This window comes from Lipotes vexillifer, unplaced genomic scaffold (assembly GCF_000442215.2).
Source record: "Lipotes vexillifer unplaced genomic scaffold, Lipotes_vexillifer_v1.1 scaffold1008, whole genome shotgun sequence".
Classification (NCBI taxonomy): Eukaryota; Metazoa; Chordata; class Mammalia; order Artiodactyla; family Lipotidae; genus Lipotes; species Lipotes vexillifer.
The window spans coordinates 865368-874424 of record NW_006772616.1 but is presented as its reverse complement, the minus strand read 5'-3'; positions in this window follow the sequence as shown (position 1 = coordinate 874424).

Here is a 9057-nt window from a genome sequence, read left to right as displayed (position 1 = left end):
AAGCGTAGGGAATTTCCAGGCTAGCACTTCAGTGTGGACAAAGATATCAACCACAATCCCACGTGGTACAGGGAACAGTTTCAGGGCTCAGTGTTGAGCTTCTGTTTCACTCCTATTGAAAAACTTGTGCCTCCAGCCTCCAGCTCTACTCTTCCTTGCTGATTCACCTGACCTTCTGCCCAAGGCTAAGGTCCTCTCTTCCTTACTCTCCTTTCCAAGCCCTGGGCATTCAAGGCCCTTTTCTCTTTGGGTATCACTTAGCCACAGGACTCCATGTACAAACAAGAGCCGGTTCTTCTAGTTCCAACTCACCCTGAATCCATTTACTTCTCTCTGTCTTCACTGCCACCTCCTAGACCAAGCCACCACCGTCTCTCATTGGGTAAACTGCTGGGTTCCCTCATTGATTAAATAAAATCTTTAACAGGTGTTAATTTTATATCTGTATGAGAGTCATGATGTTCCTTTTCTTGGAAAGTTATTTTTTAACACTGCATTCTGGCCACTTAGTTGTTTCCACACCCCATAGCAGTTCATTCTTCACCCAGCTGCCAAAGTGGTCCTTATCAAATGGGTAAGCAGAGCATAGGCCTCTCCCTGGCTTTAAGACTCTCTCAAAGTTTCTTGTTTCCCTTAAAAGAAAACCTAAAGTAACCAGGTGGTCTGGAGACCATGCAGGATGTTGGTCCTGACTATCTTCTCTGCTACCATTATACCCCTCTATCAGACCATAGGACAAAAATCTGTGCATCCATGGAAACCTATACATTATCCAGACTCTAGATGACACTCCTCCAGGCTCTCTGATTTTGATTCTATGGAAGTTATGTCACAACTCTGTAATTTGGCAATGCAAAAATAATCTTTGTCTCTAGACATGCAAATCTGTTCTATTTGGAAATTCAATTGATTCCCCTCTCACCTGTGAGAGAAGCGAGTTTTGCCTCTCTATATATGTTTGTTTCAATATTTCTTTATTCCATAAAAATTTGTGCTATCATAACTTCTTTGAACCATTACCTTTGCCACATTCCATCATGTATTAATAAATTAAATAAAATCCTTACCAAGTGTTTATTTTATATCTGAACAGGAGTACAATTTTACACTTTTTTGAAAACTATCTTTTAATGTTCCATTCCAACCCCTTGGTTCTCCTTTTTTCTCAAATATTCTAGCTTATTCCCACCTTGGAATCTCTGTACTTGTTGTTTCCTTGTTCCAAAATTCCCTGCTCTAAGATCCTCCCATGGCTGACTTCTCTTTATTCAGGGTTCAACTCAGATATCACCTCCTCAGAGGGATCTTCCTTTTCCAGCCTCATCCCAAATCTCTATTCCTCTTTTCTGTTGTCCTCTCATACTTACTAATTATCTAAAGTTTTCTCCTTCATGTATTTGGTCAATTATTTTTTGTCTGGTTCCTTCTTCTCTCTACCCCCCACAAGGTAAGCTCTGTGAAAGTTGGAACTCTCTATGTCCTGTTCAGCACTTATCACTTGCCAGTGCCTGCCAGACAGTAGATACTCAATAAACATATGTTAGTTTGAATGAATAGATGGATGAAAATGATTGAACACCTTAACTTCGTCTGAAATTACTTAACCTTTCCAAACTGTAGTTTCATCAATTATCAGATAAATAAATGATACAATAAATACAGTTTGCTTCAAAATAATAGAAGGGAAAAAGTAGATGAAGATATAGAGAAAACAAAATTGGGCATGAGTTGGTCATTGTTGAAGCTGGGTGATGGGTGCACGAGCGTTCAGGATATAGTCTACTTTGAAATATGATTGAAATTCTCCATCATACAAAGTTTTAAGTAAAAACAATGTATGCTGATTTCCTTTGCCTATTTTTAGAACAGGTGATTTTTAAATCATGTTGTTGGAGAGGATCCTGGTCATAATAATGCTAAACCAGATGACCAGACTTACAAATTAGCATTCAAGGATCCCGAGGCAGCTTCTCCCAAACAAAAATGGTGGATGTATTTCTTGGAGCATGATACATGATTAGATGAAATGATCTTGGAATCCGAGCTGAAGTCAGGAACCAACAATCAAATGTCAGAACTTGAGGAGTCAGACGAAGCTGCAATTCCTAATGTATTTATTGAGTCCTACTATGTTCTAAGCACTTAACTAAGTGCTAGAGGTACTGTCAAAAACAGGACAAATGTGGTTCCTACCGTCAAGGAGCTTTCGGTCCATCAGAAGAGATGCTCGAAGATCAGATCGTTACAGTACAGGGAAGGAAGTACAAAGTCAGAGCGCCCCAGACAGGGCTCTTAGCTTCGGCCCAGAGGAGAGAAAACTAAGGTTTGAGTATCCCTCAAAGAAACTACAGCTAACATGTATTGATAGTAAGCTCTTACTCTGTGCCAGGCACTGCACTAAACACTTTCCATGTTTGAACTCATTAATCCTCACAACAACCCTTTAGCTACAGAAACAGAGAAGTTAAATCCCTTGGCCAAGGTCACAAACACAATAAGAAGTAGACTTAGAGGCTGAATCTGAGTAACTTGGTTCTAGAGTACACACTTGTCACCAGGATGCAATATAGCCTCCCAGACAAAGTTAATTGGGCTAAGGAAGGAGAGACAAAGAGGGTTCTAATCAGAGGGAACAGCAGCAGTAAAGCTCTGGAGAGGGGAGAACACATGGCACATTGGAGGAACCCAAAGTTCAACACATTTGGAGTTAGAGTGGGAGAGAGAACATGATAAGAGGCTGTGGAGCGAATCTGGGCAGAGATGACAAAGGGTAGAGTCTAGGAAGAGCAAGTACTCAGCGAGAGGGGAGCCAAGTTAAGGCTGAAGGGGTGGGGACTGACCTTCTGCCACCAGAATTCTGTCTCGTGTATGTTTCTGAACCTTCCACCCACCCAAGGTGAGGCAACCACTTTCCACTCACCTCACGTAATCTCTGCAGTTTCCTTTTGTCTCAAGTTCTTACCTTGTATCCTTCAACCTGGTTGCCACTTCTCAGCTCAGCCTCTTCCGTGGATGCTTTACGAGAAAGGCGCGTTGCTTGGTAGTTAAAAGCACTGAGATCAAATGAAATCTGGATTTGAATCCTGGGTGTGCCACTTACTACCTAGGTGAGCATGGACAAGCATTTTAGCCTCTCTGAACTTCAGCCTTCTCATCTAAAGGAAGATAATTCTAACAGCTTTAACTCTAAGGAATTTTATGAAGATCCAAGTAAGATAATGTATGTGAAGAATTCAGCCAGTGAGTAGCATATAGTAAATGCTCATTAAACCAGGACTGTTGACTCAGGTTTGTCCTGGCTTGGTTCTTGAATGCTTCACTCCTGCTTCATCCTCTTGCTGGCCACTGTACAAGGAAATTACATTAGAAATCATGGAAAGTAAGGCTGTTGAACTCGAAATGCCAAAAGGTCCTGTCAAGATGAATAACTCATATTCTCCCTTCCTGGAGAGATGCTGATAGAAGGTAAGTGGGACATATCTCTCTGTCTTTTCATGGAGCCTCCCTCGGACCATGGGCTTCACACTGTATTCCTTGGGAATTCTTCAGAGGCCTTCTATTCCCAGGTTCCTAATAACTATGAAAGTATTACTATGGGGAGTCAGCAGGTAAGACAGAAAGGAGTTCGTTTGAATCTTAAGTTTAGTAGAGAATATTTGTGAAGGTAAAAGGACATTGACAAATGAGTTAGGGAGAAGTTTGATGAAAGACAGAGGAGTTGAGCATTTGGAAAACAGCTTGAAGGGGTGGGGGGAACTGACATCAATTTTCATTTCAAAGTGAAGGATGGAATTAAATATGCTGTAAAGCCATCTTACGCTCCCGAGCTAGCATATTGACTAGGGATGGTTGTGTTCCTAGAAAGGGAAGCATATGGTCACATTCCCACTCTGAAAAACCTGACGGCCAAGACAAACAAATGTGAACATTATGTCTGCAAGTAATATATAAGGGCTGCTATTTTTCATTTTTTCCATGCTTATGATTTGCAAATAGAATATGAATGCTCTGATCCTGTATTTTTGCTCACAAGCGCCCCAGCCCATGTGAACCTTTTTTCTCATCTGAGCCTTTATTTCTCATTCATGCTCTTCCCTCTCTGAAAGTTCTTCACAGAAAAGACCATGGGAAGCATATCTGATTTTCATTCATAGATAAAATATGACCAAATCCACGTACGAATGAGCTGGATTTAATGGCAGTATTTCTGTTCCCATAGAATGAGTGGGATAAATAAAATATGTTGCATACATGTTTGTTTTCACCTTTTTGTACATTGAATATAATTTTTTATGATGGGGAAGGGGAGAGGGTGGCAGATTGCAGGGAGAAGAGAACATAAGAAATGCCATTGAACCTGAGGGACTTACCTTCTGCAATAAGAGGAATAAGCAACACACACCAGACGCTGTCATGCTGAAAAGGAAAGTCGTCTCCATCTCGGTAGCTTCATTTCTCTCCGAACCAGCATGGCCTTGAACCACACTTCTTGGAAAGAACTCTGGATTGTTTGCAGTGGGATTCTTGTCCTGGTGGTGGTTTCCAGGATCAATCATAAATTCTCTGCACCTTCATACTTCTCATCTTTCAAACAAGGAGCAGAAGGAAATTATCTCCTTGTTTGTTTCAGCCTTAATGCCATTTCTACACGTTGGCTGTCTTTTGCTGATTTAGGCAGAAGAAGAAATCATTTTGACTAACCTTTGAACCTGAATTGAAGGGCTAGAACACTGGAAGAGTTTTATGTTACATTCTTTTATTTTCGAGGCCATGGATATCTCCAACAAATGAGTAGTTGTGATTATCATAGTATAGTTGTATGAAGGGACATTAAGCAATAATTAAAAAGAATATTCACACAGTTTTAGGGGCCTGGGAGAGTGCTCTAGATATAATGTTAAATAGACAAAAAAAAAATCCGGAAACTAAATGGCATAAACAGAATCACAGCAACAATGAAAATTATACAAGAAGATCAGTGCCCACATTTTAACAGTGGTTGACTCCTGCTGGCAGAAATACATCTGAACCATTTTCTCTATTTCCCTATGTTTGTTCCTTTTCCATACTATTCTATATAGTACATATTCTTTCTATACACTGTTCATTTCCTAAAATGAGCATGTCCCATTTTCTAGTCAGAGATGTGGGCTTTGAACAGTTTTCCCTAGCCATGGGTGATGGATTTCTATGTCTGGAGTCTACGGTTCCTTGTGACAAATGACAGGAATCTGAAAAACAGCCAGCTGGGTTGGAGATATAGCCTGTGGTCACTTGACAGGGCAAAGCACTCTCAACTAAATAGCTACCGAATCCTTGGCTTTTGGTGTTATTAGGGTCATGCACCACCCAGAGGAACCAGCCATCCATAAACGACTTTCAAACTATTGAAATTGAATAGATTTCCCTGAGCTAGAAATAGGCCATTGACACTGTAGGTGGTTAGGCTGTAATACAGGTGTTTCAAAGAACTTACTTGTGATACCAAGTCTTCCTCTACTAAAGACTAGACAGGGCCAGAATTAAGTGCCAATAGGCTTTTATTGAATGTGTGCCTTGGGCCCAGCCCTGTGCTAAACATCGGGGTTATAGGATGAATAAGATCCAGTTCTGCTCACCAAGGAACTCATAGTCTAGTACTTGATGCAGACATAAAACTAAAGTGTGCTGCCATGAGATGAGAGTGGTGATGGGAACAGGCGCAGGGAATTGTGGCTGCTCAGAAGGGAAGCTCTAAGTTAATCAAGAGCTGGGGGAGAGTAGGAGGACTCTTCCTAAAGGCGACAAAGGTCCTTGAACTGGGTAGCAACAAGGGATTGGTCTGGCAGCAGCGGTGAGGAGAGAGAAAACACGCCACACAGAGGGAACAGCATAAGCAAAGCCGGGAGGCAGGAAACAGCATGGAGCATGACCCTACAAGCCATGCCGCTTTGCTAAGGTGGGAACTGGCAGCCAGAGCCTGGTGAGCAATGAGAATAGAGAGGAACAGAGGGTCAAGCAGGACCTTGAGGTCTTCTCCTGTGAGGGGAATAGATTAGACCAAGGGATGGCAAGCTAGGGTCTGTTGGTCAAATCGGCCCATCATTGGGTTTTGTACAAACCATGAGGTAAAAATGTATGGGCTTCCCTGGTGGCGCAGTGGTTGAGAGCCCGCCTGCCGATGCAGGCGACAAGGGTTCGTGCCCCGGTCCGGGAAGATCCCACATGCCGCAGAGCGGCTGGGCCCGTGAGCCATGGCCGCTTAGCCTGCGCGTCCGGAGCCTGTGCTCCGCGACAGGAGGGGCCGCAGCAGTGAGAGGCCCGCGTACCGCAAACAAACAAACAAAAATGTTTTTAACTGTCTTAAATAACTATCCTTCAAATATTTATATAACTGCCTACATAATAACCTCAATTTTGCCCTGGCCCACAAAGCCTAAATTATGTATTTAATCTGGCCTTTAGGAAAGCGTTTCTTGGAGGAGAAGATACCCTGAAAGTGAAAGGAAGCCACAGAGGAACACATGGGCTTGGGAATGAGCTTGGGAAGCAGGACAGGACTCAGGGAGGTAGCTGGAAGGTGCTGAGGTGAGAGATGGGACGTCTCTATTAAGGCAATGGTAGAGAGGAAGAAGAGAGAAACGCATTTCCGAGAAGGATCTTTGAGTTCCGTTTTGCATGTGTTACCCTGGGGACACAGGCATGGAGAAGTCCCCCAGCTGTTGCCTAAAGAAAGCTGAAGTGCTCTAAAGAGAGGTCAGGGCTGAGCTCCGGTCTTAAGAGGCATCGGTAAATAGGCGGGGACAGGAAATATGCAACTGGATGAGATCATCTGGATTACGTATGTCGGTGAGGTGAGAGGGCAGAGGGCCATGGGCGGAGCCTTGGGGGCCACAATATTCAAAGTGCTGAAGAAGGATGGCAAAATCGTAAAGGAGAAGAGAATGAGCGGGCGCAGAGGTGGACGGAGAATCAGGCATATGCTTTCATGGAAGCCAAAGAGGTAAATAATTTCAAGAAGGAAAGGAAGATCAAAAAATATTTCCAAAGCAGCAAAGACTTCCAAAGCGTTACGGACTGAACAAATGTCCTTTGGATTTGGCAGTTACGAGCTTTGGTAAAGTTACAGAGTTTTCCACAGAGGGAAGATTGGATTTTCTTAGCGGAAAGGTTGGATGAACCTTTCCTCCATAATTTCTGTCTAGATTCCTGAAGTTACTTGTTGACCTTGAGATTTGTAGTGTCATGGGGTATTCATTGCCATCTGTAAGAAATGTTCGAAGAGCACCACAAAGCGTATTAAAGCAACATGGATCAAGGACTTGAATCATTATATTTGGATTAGTGTTAAAATTCTTGTCTCAGTAGATGTAATAGATAGCTCACACAAAGAAATATGAATTGCCAAAGGCATGATTTAAAATAAAAATACTACTTTAAAGTAAAAGGAGCAGACGGTATAAACAAGAAGACTAACAATGGGGGGCTTCCCTGGTGGCGCAGTGGTTGAGAATCTGCCTGCTAATGCAGGCGACATGGGTTCGAGCCCTGGTCTGGGAAGATCCCACATGCCACAGAGCGACTGGGCCCGTGAGCCACAACTACTGAGCCTGCGCGTCTGGAGCCTGTGCTCCGCAAAAAGAGAGGCCACGACAGTGACAGGCCCGCGCACCGCAATGAAGAGTGGCCCCCGCTCGCCGCAACTAGAGAAAGCCCTCGCACAGAAACGAAGACCCAACACAGCCAAAAGTAAATATAAATAAATAAATTTTAAAATAAAATTAAAAAAAAAAAGAAAAAAGAAGAAGGCTAACAATGAACCTATGTGCTACCAGCAGTGAATTCCTGGAGGAGAAAAAGGATTCAACCAAAATTAAGAATGCAATCATGAATAAGGTTGGAAAAACTATTAAGAAAGCAAGGTACTGATAAAGAAAGAGGTTAGAATATTAGGAAGTAAGTGAGTTTATGAACAGTCTTTCTTTTGTTTGCCCAGAATCCCCACCAGGCATAAATCCCAAACCTTCTCACTGGGGAGCTATGCTTCTTTCAGTCCTTGTGGTTCAGGAGAAAGAAACGCCCTTCACAGCTATAGGTGGAGACCTGCTGGACTCACAGTGCCCTCATCTCCTCCTCCACAATGATTGGTTCAAGATGGGCTCCAGATCTAGCCTGAGCCAATGAGAATCAGGGTTGGGTGTTTCCCTAACACGGGCTGGAAAGAGCCATCCTCTTTCTCCTGGGATTGCGAAACCAATAGGCAGCGTGCGTGGAGCCTCTGGTCACTGAATTTGCCCCTCTGTAGCTACCTGAGAATGAAGCTTTCAGAGAGGAAATGGAACCAAGAGATGTAGAGAGGAACTGTCCTAATGACATAATTTAGGTCATGGGATCCTGCCTTGCAAGCAAGACCCGGAACTTTCAAATACAACGGCCAAAGAAATTATCCTTTTCCCCTTAATCCGGTTTGATTTCAGTTTCTGCTATTTGAAATCAAAATAGTCCAGATTAATAGACCAATCTAGGGATATTTAGGAATGGAAGGAACTCACTCTAAGGTAGCCCCAGATCATAAATTTTAGCTGTGTTCCAAAATCTGGTCATTAATTTAGTCAAGGGTGATTTGGTTTACAGCAGGGAAAACAGTCAACTTGCTCAAATGAAAGGTGTTTATTATATCAAGTCTAGGCTCGCTCACAAAATCCAAGGGCAGGAATTAAGGTCAGGCATCACAATAGAGAATAAATGACCTCTAGAAAGTCACCAGGAGCCAAGACAGCTACTCCCTCCGCTTCTCTCTCTTTCAGGGTTCACAAAATATCCCTATTGCTCCACAAACATCTGTTCCATTCTCATTTACCTGTCCCCTAAGAAACCATCTTAACGTGATTTCATTTATTGATACATATAGATCAGTTCAACATCCGCAGGTAACCGACAGTCTTTTCAATTATCACCTCTAAGTACCTGGGATGGGGGCAGGGAGAGTGGAGGGCCAGGGAGTTAGGGCAGTGAGAAATAGAGAACAAATTTGACTAGTCTAACCGGGTATAGATGTCCACCTTTAATCCAATCAGC